This window comes from Saimiri boliviensis, assembly GCF_048565385.1.
Source record: "Saimiri boliviensis isolate mSaiBol1 chromosome 19 unlocalized genomic scaffold, mSaiBol1.pri SUPER_19_unloc_1, whole genome shotgun sequence".
In the NCBI taxonomy this organism is placed as follows: Eukaryota; Metazoa; Chordata; class Mammalia; order Primates; family Cebidae; genus Saimiri; species Saimiri boliviensis.
Genome location: NW_027412502.1, coordinates 1,254,695 through 1,267,513, shown reverse-complemented (window position 1 = coordinate 1,267,513; position 12,819 = coordinate 1,254,695). Strand labels below are relative to the sequence as shown.

General features: G+C 40.8%; 1 non-coding gene across 1 annotated transcript; it reads left to right on the top strand.

Annotated features, from left to right (window-relative positions):
- Positions 1–9,910: 9,910 nt before the first annotated feature.
- Positions 9,911–10,017, top strand: LOC141583245 (U6 spliceosomal RNA). Its single transcript, XR_012515936.1, has one exon. It is a non-coding gene; the product is annotated as a U6 spliceosomal RNA (small nuclear RNA).
- The last annotated feature ends 2,802 nt before the right edge of the window (positions 10,018–12,819 follow it).

Below are 12,819 nucleotides of genomic sequence, written 5' to 3'. Positions count from 1 at the left end.
TCACTCTAATGGTGATCCTTTTGCTGTACAGAAGCTGTGGAGGTTAATTAGATCACATTTGTCTATCTTGGCTTTTATTGCTATTGCTTTTGGTGTTTTAGTTAGGAAGTCCATGCCTATGCCTATGTCCTGTATGGTTTTGCCTACATTTTCTTCTAGAGTTTTTATGGTGTTAGGTTTTATGTTTAAATATTTGATCCATCTGGAGTTAATTTCAGTGTAAGGTGACAGGTAGGGGTCCAGTTTCTGCTTTCAGCATATTGCTAGCGAGTTTTCCGGACACACTTTATGAAACATGGAGTCCTTTCCTCATTGGTTGTTTTGCCAGGTTTGTCAAAGATCAGATGGTTGTAGATGTGTGGTGTTTTTTCTGGGGTCTCTATTTTGTTCCATTGGTCTATGTCTCTGTTTTGGTACCAGTACCATGCTGTTTTGATACCAGTACCATGCTGTTTTGATTACTATAGCCTTGTAGTATAGTTTGAAGTCTGGCAATGTGATGTCCCTGGCTTTGTTCTTTCTGCTTAGAATTGTCTTGGCTATGTGGGATCTCTTGTGATTCTATATGAAGTAGAAAGTGTTTTTTTTTTTTCAGTTCTGTGAAGAAGTTTATTGGTAGCTTGATGGGGATAGCATGGATTCTATAATTACTTTGGGCAGTATGGCCATTTTCATGATACTGATTCTTCCTAACCCTGAGCATGGAATATTTCTCCATCTGTTTGTGTCCTCTGTTATTTTGTTGAGCAGTGGTTTGTAGGTCTCCTTGAAGAGGTCCTTTACATCCTTTTTTAGTTGTATTCCTTGGTATTTTATTCTCTTTGTAGCAGTTGTGAATGGGAGTTTACTCTTAATTTGGCTCTCTGTTTGTCTGTTGGTATATAGGAATGCCTGTGACTTCTACACAATTATTTTGTATCCTGAGACTTTGCTGAAGTTGCTTATCAGTTTCAGAAGATTTTGGACTGAGACCATGGTCTTCTAAATATACAATCATGTCATCTGCAAATAGAGACACTATGACTTCCTTATTTCATAATCGATTACCCTGTATTTCTATTTCTTGGCTGATTGCTCTGACTAGAATATCCAATAATATGTTGAATAGGAGTGGTGAGAGAGGGCATCATTGTCCAGTGCCTGATTTCAAAGGAATTCTTCCAGGTTTTGCCCGTTCAGTATGATATTGAACTGAACAAGCTGTAGGCTTGTCATACATAGCTTTTATCATTTTATGCTAAATTCCGCCAGTACCTAGTTTATTGAGAGTTTTTACCATGAAGAGCTGTTGAATTTTATCAAAGACGTTCTCTGCATCTATTGAGATAATCATGTGGTTTTGGACTTTGGTTCCTTTATGTGATGGACTACATTTATGGATTTGCATATGTTCAACCGGGCTTGCATTCCTGGGGTGAAGCCTACTTGTTCGTGACAGATAAGCTTCTAGATGTGCTGTTGCAGTCAGTTTGCCAGTATTTTATTGAAGATTTTTTCATCGATATTCATCATGGAGATTGGGCTGAAGTTTTCTTTTTTAGTTGAGTCTCTGCCCGGTTTTGGTATCAGGATGATGTTGGTCTCACAAAATGAGTTAGGGAGGATTCTCTCTCTTCGTATGGATTGATAGTTTCAGAAGGAATGAAACCAGCTTCTTTTTGTATTTCTGGTAGAATTCATCTGTGAACCCTCTGGACCTGGCCTTTTTTTGGTTGGTAGGCTATTGATTCCTGCCTCTACTTCAGCCCTTGTTATTGATCTACTCAGGGTTTCAACTTCCTCCTGGTTTCGTCTTGGTAGAGTACAAATGTCGAGGAATTTATTCATTTCATCCAGGTTTACTGGTTTATATGCATAAAGTTATTTGTAGTAATCTCTGATTGTAGTTTGTATTTCTGTGGAGTCAGTGATGATATCCCCTTTATCGTTTTCTATTGCATCTATTTCATTCTTCTCCCTTTTCTTTTTTATTAATCTGGCTAGGGCTCTGTCTATTTTGTTGATCTCTTCAAAAAATCTGCTCCTGGACTTATTGATTTTATGAAGGGCTTTTTGTGTCTCTGTCTCCTTCAATTCTGTTCTGATCTTAGTTAATTCTTGTCTTCTGCTAGCTTTTGAGATTTTTTTGACCTTTCTCTTCTAGCTCTTTTAATTTTTACAATAGAGTGTCAATTTTAGATCTTTCCTTGCTTCTCTAGTTGGCATTTATTACTATAAATTGCCTTCTCGACACTGCTTTAAAAGTGTCCCGGAGATTCTGGCACATTGTGTCTTTGTTCTCATTTGTTTCAAAGAACATCTTTCTTTCTGCCTTCATTTCATTGTTTATCCAGTCAACATTCAGGAGCCAGTTGTTCTATTTTCATGAAGTTCTACAGTTCTGAGTTAGTTTCTTAATTCTGAGTTCTAATTTGATTGCATATGGTCTGAGAGACGGTTATGATTTCATTTGTTTTGCATTTACTTAGGAGTGATTTATTTTAAATTATGTGGTCAGTTTTAGAGTAGGTGCTGTGTGGTGCTGATCAGAATGTATATTCTATGGATTTGGGTTGGATATTTCTGTAGATGTCTATTAGGTCTGCTTGGTCCAGATCTGAGTTCATGTCCTGGACCTCCTTCTTAATTTTCTGTCTCAATGATATGTCTAACAGTGACAATGGAGTGTTAAAGTATCCCATTATTATTATGTGGGAGTCTAAGTCTCTTTGTAAGTCATTAAGGACTTGCATTATGTTCCTCGGTGCTACCCTGGTGCTCCTGTATTGAGTGCATAAATATTTAGGATCGTTAGCTCTTCTTGTTGCATTGATCCTTTTACTTTTATGTAATGCCCTTCTTTGTGTCTTTTGATCTTTGTTGTTTTAAAGTCCATTTTATCAGAGACTAGGATTGAAGCTCCTGCTTTTTACTTGCTCTCAATTTGCTTGACATGTCTTTCTGCATCCCTTTATTTTTAGCCTATATGTGTCCTTGCACAAGTGATGGGTTTCCTGAATACAGCACACTGATGGGTTTTGACATTTTATGCAATCAGATGGTCTATGTCTTTTAATTGGGTCATTTAGTCCACTTACATTTAAGGATAATTTTGTTATGTGTGAATTGGATACTGCCATTTTGACGCTAGCAGGCTGTTTTGTCCTTTAGTTGACACATTGTCTTCATTGTGTCGATGGTCTTTACCATTTGGTACATTTTTGGAGTGGCTGTTACTGATTGTTCCTTTCCTTGATTAGTGCTCCTTTCAGGAGCTCTCGTAAGGCAGGCCTGGTGGTGAGAAAATCTCTCAGTAATTGCTTGTCCATAAAGGATTTTCTTTCTCCTTCGAATGTGAAGCTTAATTTGGTTGGATATTAAATTCTAGGTTGACAGTTCTTTTCTCTAAGGATGTTGAATATTGGCCCCCACTCTCTTCTGGCTTGTAGGTTTTGTGTGGAGAGATCCACTGTGAGTCTGGTGGGCTTCCCTTTGAGGGTAACCCGACTTTCTCTTTTGCTGCCCTCAGCATTTTTTCCTTCATTTCGACCCTGGTGAATCTGACGATTATGTGTCTTGGGGTTGCTCTTCTTGAGGTATATCTTTGTGGTGTTCTCCATACTTCCTGGACTTGAATAGTGGTCTGCCTTGCTGGGTTGGGGAAGTTCTCCTGGATAATATCCTGAAGAGTGTTTTCCAGCTTGCATTCATTCTTTCTGTACACTGAGGTGTGCCTATCAAACGTAGATTAGGTCTTTTCACATAATCCCATATTTCTTGGAGGCTTTGTTCATTTCTTTTCACTCTTTCCTCTCTATTCTTGCCTTCTTATTTTACTTCATTGCATTGATTTTCAATCTCTGATACTTTTTCTTCTGCTAGGTCAGTTCTGCCTTTGAAACTTATGTATGCTTCATGAAGTTGTTGTGGTGTGTTTTTCAGCTCCATCAAGTCGTTTCTATTCTTCTCTAATCTATTTATTCTAATCAGTATATCATCTAACCTTTTTTCTAGGTTCTTAGTTTCTTTACATTGGGTTAGCACGCGTTCTTTTAGCTCTGAGAAGTTTGTTATTACCCACCTTCTGAAGCCGATTTCTGTCAATTCATCAGATTCATTCTCCATCTATCTTTGATCCTTAGCTGGTGAGGAGTTATGATCCCTTAAATGAGAAGAAGTCTTCTGGTTTTTGGTGTTTTCTTCCTTTTTGCGCTGGTTTCTTCCCATCTTAGTGGCTTTATCTACCTGTGGTCTTTGTACTTGGTGACTTTCAGGTGGGCTCTCTAAATGGATGCCCTTTTTATTGATGTTGAAGCTATTTCTTTCCACTTAGTTTTCCTACTAACAGTCAGGCCCCTCTGCTGCAGGATCACTGGAGGTGCTGTCAAGATCCCACTCACCTGGAGATCACTCATGGGGCTGCAGAACAGCAAGGGTTGCTGCCAGTTTCTGCCTCCGCTATCCTCATACCAGAATGGTATCCACCAGATGTTGGCCTGAGCTTTCCTTTATGAGGTGTCTTTTTATGTATATGGGGCTCAGAGAATTGCTTGAGGAGACCTTCTGTCCCTTATAAGAGCTCAAGTGCTGTGCTGGGAGTTCTGTTGTTTTGTACAGAGCTGCTGAGCTGGTACCTTTAACTCTGCTGCAGCTGAACTCATAACCTGCTGTTTTCCCAGGTGCTCTGTCCTAGGAAGGTCAGCCTTATTTATAAATTCCTGCCATGCTGCTGCCTTTTTTCTTAGATGCCCTGCCTTGCACAAAGTAGTCTGCATTGGTAGTGGCAGACTGCCTTGGTATTGGGGGATGCCCTTCCCCCCACGAAGTTGGGCCATCCCAGTTCCAGCTGCGCTTTTTGTGAAACTCTTAATCCAGAGTGTTTCAGATTTCTTGTCTCGTGGGTGTGGTACCCATCAAGCCAGATCACATCACCTGGTTTCCTGTCTCAGCCCCCTCCCTTTCAGTTGAATGGACAGCTCTGTCTCCCAGGCATTCCAGGCACCAGTTGAAATGGCCACCCAAACTTTTGTGAGTTTCTTTGTCCTGATGCATCCTGGCTGAAACTGCTGAAATGAAAACTCATGGCACTTTTATGCTCAGGAATCTCCTGGTCTGTTGGCAGTGAAAACTTATTTGGAAATGTAGTGAGCACTCACTCTCTGCACTGTTCTTGCTGGTAACTACATTCCAAAGATGTTCCTATTCAGGCATCTTGGATCTTCCTTAATCTTATGATTTCTAAGAAAAACTCTATAAGTCCTATCTTATTTATTATTAATATTTTGAATTAAAGGTTTCTTTTGTATTATGTGTTTACACCACAGACGTAACGGTGATTTTCTGGAGGATCACTAGAACTAGCATCAGACAACATAGGGAAAATTCTTCACAATATACTATATACATCTGTGTGTATTACACACATGTACAGGTAAATACACACACACACACACATATATATATATATACACCCCTATATACATACACACACACACAAACACACACACAAACACACACACGTTTATTTTGAAACAGAGTCTCACACAGTCTGTCGCCCAGGTTGGAGTGCAATGGCATGATCTCAGCTCACAGCAACCTCCACCTACTGGTTCACATAATTCTCCTACCTAAACCTTTTGAGTAGCTGGGTTTACAGGTGCACACCACCATTCCTGGTTAATTTTTTTATTTTTAGTAGAGACGAAGTTTCCCTATGCTGGCCACACTGGTCTTGAACTTCTGACCTCATGATCCATGCACCTCAGCAGCTAGGATTATAGGTGTGAGCCACTGTGCCCAGCCACATGTAGAAGTGCAGTACTACATAGAACACTGAACATTACATGCTGCTGGGATTACAGGTGTGAGCCACAGTATCCAGCTGCATATATTTTTTTATTTCTCTTTTTAAGAATCCTGATCTTAAATGAGTTCACAGTTGGATGTAGAAGTGCAATGCTTAGATGCAGATGTGTACATATAGGATACAAAACTTAGATTTAAGTTATGAATAAATGTAATTCTTATAACTGACTATAACAGTATTAGAAAAGTCATATATTGATAAAACCTTCTTCAGAAAAAGGAACTTGAAAACTTAGAGGAACTGCTTCTGTCCAAATATATGCATAGCTAAGGCTCTTACAATGGTGTGGTTTATAGGATAGATATCAGAGTGTAAATCCAATTTTTAAAACGTAGTCAAATGTATTAATCTTATATTTTATGCCTATGATTATTTTGTTATTCAGAGAAAGGCTTTTCCAATTCCAAAATTCTTTAAAATCCTCTAGTGATTTATTTTTCGTGGTGTTTAAATCAATATTGAAACTTTCTGGAATTTACACTCTATTAGGTTTGAAGTTTTGTTCAACTTTTTTTCAGTTACATATTCACCATGGGAATTCTTTCATTATACAAATATACATCTTATGCTTTAAATTCAGAGGAAATTATGATATGTTATTCTATTGTGTGCTAACTAAAATGTTGCTTTGTTGACTTAGAATTCTCTTAGCCATAAGAAAGAAAAAGATATCTTGCATGAAAATAGCATGTTCTGGGAAAAAATTGCCATGCTTAGACTGGAACTAGATAAAATTCAACAGCAGAACCTGCTAAGGGAAAAAAAATTTTTTGGAGGACATTGAAAGTGTGAAAGAAAAGAATGCTAATATTCAAAAGGCTATAAAATTGGATAAGGAAGAATGAACAAAGACAGTATTTAAAGACAGTGGACAGCTTAGCATTTTGACAACGAAGAATAAAATGGTCAGTTCTGAATTGGAAAATGTGAGACACAACTAGGAAACGCTGGAAATGGAAATTCAGTCATGTCCTTGTAGACTGGCTACTGCTCTACATGACTGTGACCAAAGCCAGATAGCAGAAAGAGACTTCTTTCCAGAGAACAAAACCTCAACAGGTTTATTTACAGGAGACAATGAATTCTCATACATCTAACCTGAAAGAGAACAGCAAGATTCTTTCTGAACAATTGTAATGCTTATTGTAAAAATTAACAGCCTAAAAATTCAGCTCCATCACAGAAGGTAAACTGTGAAAGAAAAGACAGGACAGGCTGCCATCTTTCCTGTTGGAGGAACTTAATTATTCCAGCCTGTGGGCATTGGAGAGTACAAACCGACCAGGGGCAGAAGAGTTCCCGCAGCACAGCACAGCTGCTTTACCAAATCATGGCCAGACTGCTTCTGTTAGCAGGCACCTGATCCTGTTCCTTCTTACTGAACAGGACCTCCCACCTGGTGCTTACAGCTACCCTCACAGGTGTTCCCTGGCCTATGGAGATATGAAACATTCCTTAGACAGAGCTCCCACAGAGAAAGGCAGGCCACCATCTTTGTTATTTGGATGACTAGGTTCTGGCCTTAGGGCTTTGTAGAACCCAAGCTGACCGGGGTGTAAGTGGTAGCTCAGCACAGCAGAGCCACCTTGCAAAAACATGGCCAGACCCTTGTTTAAGTCAATCCCCAACCACATCTTTAGTCACTGGGTACAGCTTTTCAACCAGGGTCTCTGGCTGCCTTCACTGCTGTTCTCTGGCTGACAGATGTTTCAGGCCTCCTTGAATCAGAGCTTCCAGAGAGAGGACCAGACTGTAATCTTTGTTGTTTGGGCAACTCAGCCATTTCAACCTTGGGACTTCAGAGTGTCTGAGGGAACCAGGGGCTGAAGTGAACCCCCAGCACAGCACAACTGTTCTACAGAAACATGGCCAGACTTTTTTAAAAGCAAGTCTCTGATCTTGTTCCTCCTGACTAGACAAGACTTCTGAAATTGTTTCCAGCCACCTCTCGTAGTTGTGTCCAGATTGGCAACGGGATTGTACCTCAGTGGTACAGAGGTCCCAGAGGAAGAGGCAGGCTATTATCTTTGTCTTTTTGCAGGCTTCGCTAGTGATACCTTGAGTCGCTGGAAGATATGAGGCAATTAGGTACTGGAGTGGACCCCCAGTATACCACAGCAGCCTTATGGGAAGCTGGCTGAACCCTTACGTGGGTGCTGGCTTCCATATCTCCTCAATGAGCAGGTCCTCCTGGCTTGGGTCTTTATCCAGGACCCCACTGAAGCCAACAAGCCAGTAGCAACTTGGCAATTTCTTGGACAGAGCTTCACAGATCGACTGAAATCCTCTCTGCCACTGCCTCTGCAGTGGATCTGCCCTTGTTACCTTCAGAATATCAAGAAAGCAAAGACCCTAAGTACCATATTGACAACTCTAACAAGCTGCAGTTGACCCAAGGAACAAGGCAGTCCATCTCTTGTGGATACCACATACCCCCCACTGCTTATCACTGGACAGGGAACTCTGGCTTGGGCTCATAGAACAGACCCTCTATCCTGGGATGATTACACTAAGTGATGGCTAACTCACATCTCTCTGGGGTAGAGCCCCCAGGAGACAAGCAAAGTGATGGAGCAGGAAGCCAGCTGATGTGAAGCCCAGAGGGCAGGCACAACTATCTCTCTAGGCTCTACTGGGTCTTATGAGACACTTTATCCCAGCACTTTAGGAGTGTGGAGGTCTGATCAGCCACATCTCATGTGAAGATTGCCCAGCAGAGATCACATATGTGATTTTCCCTATTAATAAAAGGAGACTTGCTTAAAAAAGAAGTCTGGCCACGTTTTTGTAGAGCAGCTGTGCTGTGCTGGGGCCTCACATTTCAGAGAGTTATCTGAGGCGTGATATCTACTGGGCATTCTTGCACATGAGATGAAGCTGGTCTGACCTCAGCACTCCTTAGTCTGCTTGCCTCTCCCAGGCCCCAGCCTGGCCACACCTGCCTAAAGGGCACTCTCAGCTGCCCACACCTTTGTTTCTGTGCCAGTGGACCATGCCTGAGCAGTGAAGAGATGCAGCAAAGTGGACTCTTCAGGCACGCACCCGCCTCTACACTGCCTCTCCATACTGAAGCTCTTTATACAAAAACGTCCTACGTCACTTTGCTGGTGTGTGTTTACATGAGTGGATTTTGCTGCACTTGCCCTACCAGCACATGGGAATGTAGCACACACTTCAACCCACACCAACTCCCATTGAAGAAAGAGCCATGGTAGGCAGAGGAACAAAATCACAACCTCTGCCAACACCTTCTCCTTGTGCTAATTCTGTGCACGAAAAGGGAATGCTAATATACGTTGAGTGGTCGTTGCTGCTTAGGGGGTCACAGAGATGGCACCCAGACATGCACAGGCCAGCACCCCAGCCTGAACCAACACTACCTCCAATGCAACAGCACACACAGAAGGGGTATTCTGGCCGCCACCAAGCTGTCTTGCCTCCACCACTTCCACCACTGGGCAAATGCCAACAGGGAAGCAGGCAGGTTTGCATCTGCTAACACTCTGCCACAGCTGCCACACTTTGCTGCCTTCAGTGCAGTAGACTCCAAACTTTGAGGAGCCAGAGAACAAAGTTGAGACCCAATATAAGTTTCCCAGAGTTAAAGCACACAGCCCAGGAATTGAGAGGTGAATTTTGGCCCCCTAAAATCCTCCAAAACCAAAGGCAGCTGCCTGATTCTACTTTAAACCACAATCAAACCCTCAAGATCATCAAATATGATAAAAGAAAAATATCCTGTGCAAAGGTCAGCAACCTCAAAGGTTGAAGGTGAATAAGCTCATAAAGATGAGGAAGAATCAGGGCAAGAACACTGAAACTCAAGAAGTCAGCATGCCTTCTTTCCTCCAGATGATTACATCAACTGTTCAGCCTGTTCAAGTTTTCAGAACTGGCCAGAGGCTGACATGTATGCAATGATACAAGTAGAATTCAGAATGTGGGTAGAAACAAAGTTCACTAAGTGAAAGAAGTATGTCATCATCCAATGCAAGGAGGCCAAAAATCATTGTAAAATATCGCAGGAGCTAACAGGCAATATATCCAGTATAAACAACATTACTGGTGCTCACTTTGGCAGCACATATATTAAAATTGGAATGATTCAGAGAAGATTAGCATGGCCCCTGCTCAAGGAGGACCAAAAAATTCATGAAGCATTCCATATTTGTAGAAAGAATCAATATCGTCAAAATGGCCATACTGCCCAAAGTAATTTATAGATTCAATGCTGTCCCCATCAAGCTACCAATGATCTTATTCACAGAACTGGAGAAACCCACCTTAAACTTCATATGGAAGCAAAAGAGAGTGTGGATATCCAAGACAATGCTAAGCACAAAGAACAAAGCCAGAGGCATCATGCTACCCGATTTCAAACTATAATACAAAGCTACAGGAATCAAAACAGCATGGTACTGGTACTAAAACAGAGAAATAGAGTAATGGAACAGAACAGAGGTCCTGGTGGCAATGCCACACATATACAACCATCTCATCTTTGATAAACCTGACAAAGACAAGCAATGGGAAAAGGATTTCTTGTTTAATAATTGTTGTTGGGAAAACAGGCTACCAGTGTCCAGAAAGCAGAAACTGGACCTCTTCCTGATACCTTACAGTAGAATTACCTCCAGATGGATTAAAGTTCTAGACATAAGACCTAATGCCATAAAAAAATCTAGACAAAAAATAGGCAAAGCCATTCAGGACATAGGTGTAGGCAAGTACTTCATGACTAAAACACCAAAAGCATTGGCAACAAAAAGGAAAATAGACAAATGGGACCTTATTAAACTCCAGAGCTTATGTACAGCAAAAGAAACCATCATTAGAGTGAACCAGCAACCAGCAGAATGAGAAACAATTTTTGCAATCTACCCATCTGACAAATGGCTGATATCCATAATCTACAAAGAAATAAAACAGATTTACAAGGAAAAAAACAAGCAAACCGGTTCAAAAGTGGACAAAGGATATAAACAGACACTTTTGAAAAGAAGATATATATGAGGCCAATAAAAATGTGAAAAAATACTCATCATCACTGGTTATTAGAGAAATCAAAACCACATTGAGATATCACCTCATGCCAGTTAGAATGGTGACCATTAAAAAATCTGGAGACAACAGATACCAGAGAGCATGTGGAGAAATAGGAACACTTTTACACTGTTGCTAGGAGTACAAACTAGTTGAACCATTGTGGAAGGCAGTGTGGCACTTGCTCAAGGGCCTGGAAATTGTAATTCCATTTGACCCACCAATCCCATTACTGGGTATATACCCAAAGGATTATAAATCATTCTATTATAAAGAAACATGCACACGTATGTTCACAGTGGCACTGTTTACAATGGCAAAGACCTGAAAATAACCCAAATGTCCAGAGACGATAGACTGGACAAGGAAAATGTGACACACATACACCATGGAATATTATGCAGCCACAAAAAACGATGAGTTTATGTCCTTTGTAGGGACATGAATCAATCTGGAAACCATCATTCTCAGCAAAGTGACAGAAGAAAGAAAATCCAACACTGCATGTTCTCACTCATAGGCAGGTGATGAATAATGATAACAAATGGACACAGGGAGGGGTGCATCACACACTGGGGTCTTTTTGGGGGTGGCCAACAGGGGGACACCAGGGGTTGGGGAGGTCAGGGAGGGATTACCTGAAGAGAAATGCCAGATGTATGTGACTGGATGGAGGCAGGAAACCACATTGCCATATGTGTACCTATGCAACAATTCTGCATGATCTGCATGTGTACCCTATAACCTGAAGTACAGCTTTTAAAAAAAGAATAAACTGATGTGATAGAGCTGAAAAGCACACTACATGAATTTTTATAATGCAGCCACATGGTAATTGTGTGTGATTACCTTATAAAAATTTTTGTAATGTGTGTGGGCACCCAAGGGTGCCCTGTAAGCAGGTGTTGCCAGGCTGGGGTCCTGGGAGAGGCAAGCAGACTAAGGAGTGCTGAGGTCAGACCAGCACCATCTCATGTGCAAGACCACCTAGTAGAATAGATCAAGCAAAGGTAAGAGTCTCAGAGCTTGAAAACTGGCTTTCTGAAAGAAAAGAGGCAAGAATGGGGGAAAAGAATAAAAAGGAATGAACAAAACCTTTGAGAAATAAAGGATTATGTAAAAAGGTGAAATATATGCCATATTAATGTACCTGAAAGAGATGACAAAAATGTAACCAAATTGGAAAACATATTTCAGAATATGATTCATCAGAATTTCCCCAACCTAGCCAGGCAGAACAACATTGAATTCAGGAAATCTAGAGAACCTCAGATATGCCACAAGAAGAACATCTCTAAGACACATAATCATCAGGTTCTCCAAGATCAAAATGAAATAAAACTTGTCAAAGGCAGCTAGCGAGAAAGACAAGGTCACCTACAAAAGGAATCCCATCAGACTAACAGTGAACTGCTCAGCTGAAACCCCACAAGCCAGAAGAGATATTCAACTACTTAAAGAAAAAAATTTCAACCTGGAATTTCAAGTCCAGCAAAACTAAGTGTCATAAGTGAAGGAGAAATAAGATCATTTTCAGTCAAGCAAATGCTGAGGGAATTCATTACCAGCAGATCTATCTTACAAGAGCTCCTGAAAGTAGAATTTAATATGGAAAGAAAAGATCATCACCAGCCACTACAAAAATGCACTGAATTACACAGACCAGTGATGCTAAAAAAACAAACCACGTACACAAGTCTGTGAAGTTATCAATTAGGAGCATGATGACAGGATCAAATCCTTACATATCATTGCTAACTTTAAATGTAAATGGGCTAAATGCTCCAATTGAAAGACATAGGGCGACAAGATAGATAAAGAGCCAAGACTCATTTGATTATGCTGTCTTTAAGAGACCCATCTCAAATGAACTCCCACACATAGGCTCAAAATGAATGGAGAAAAATCCTTCAAGTAAATGGGAAACAGAA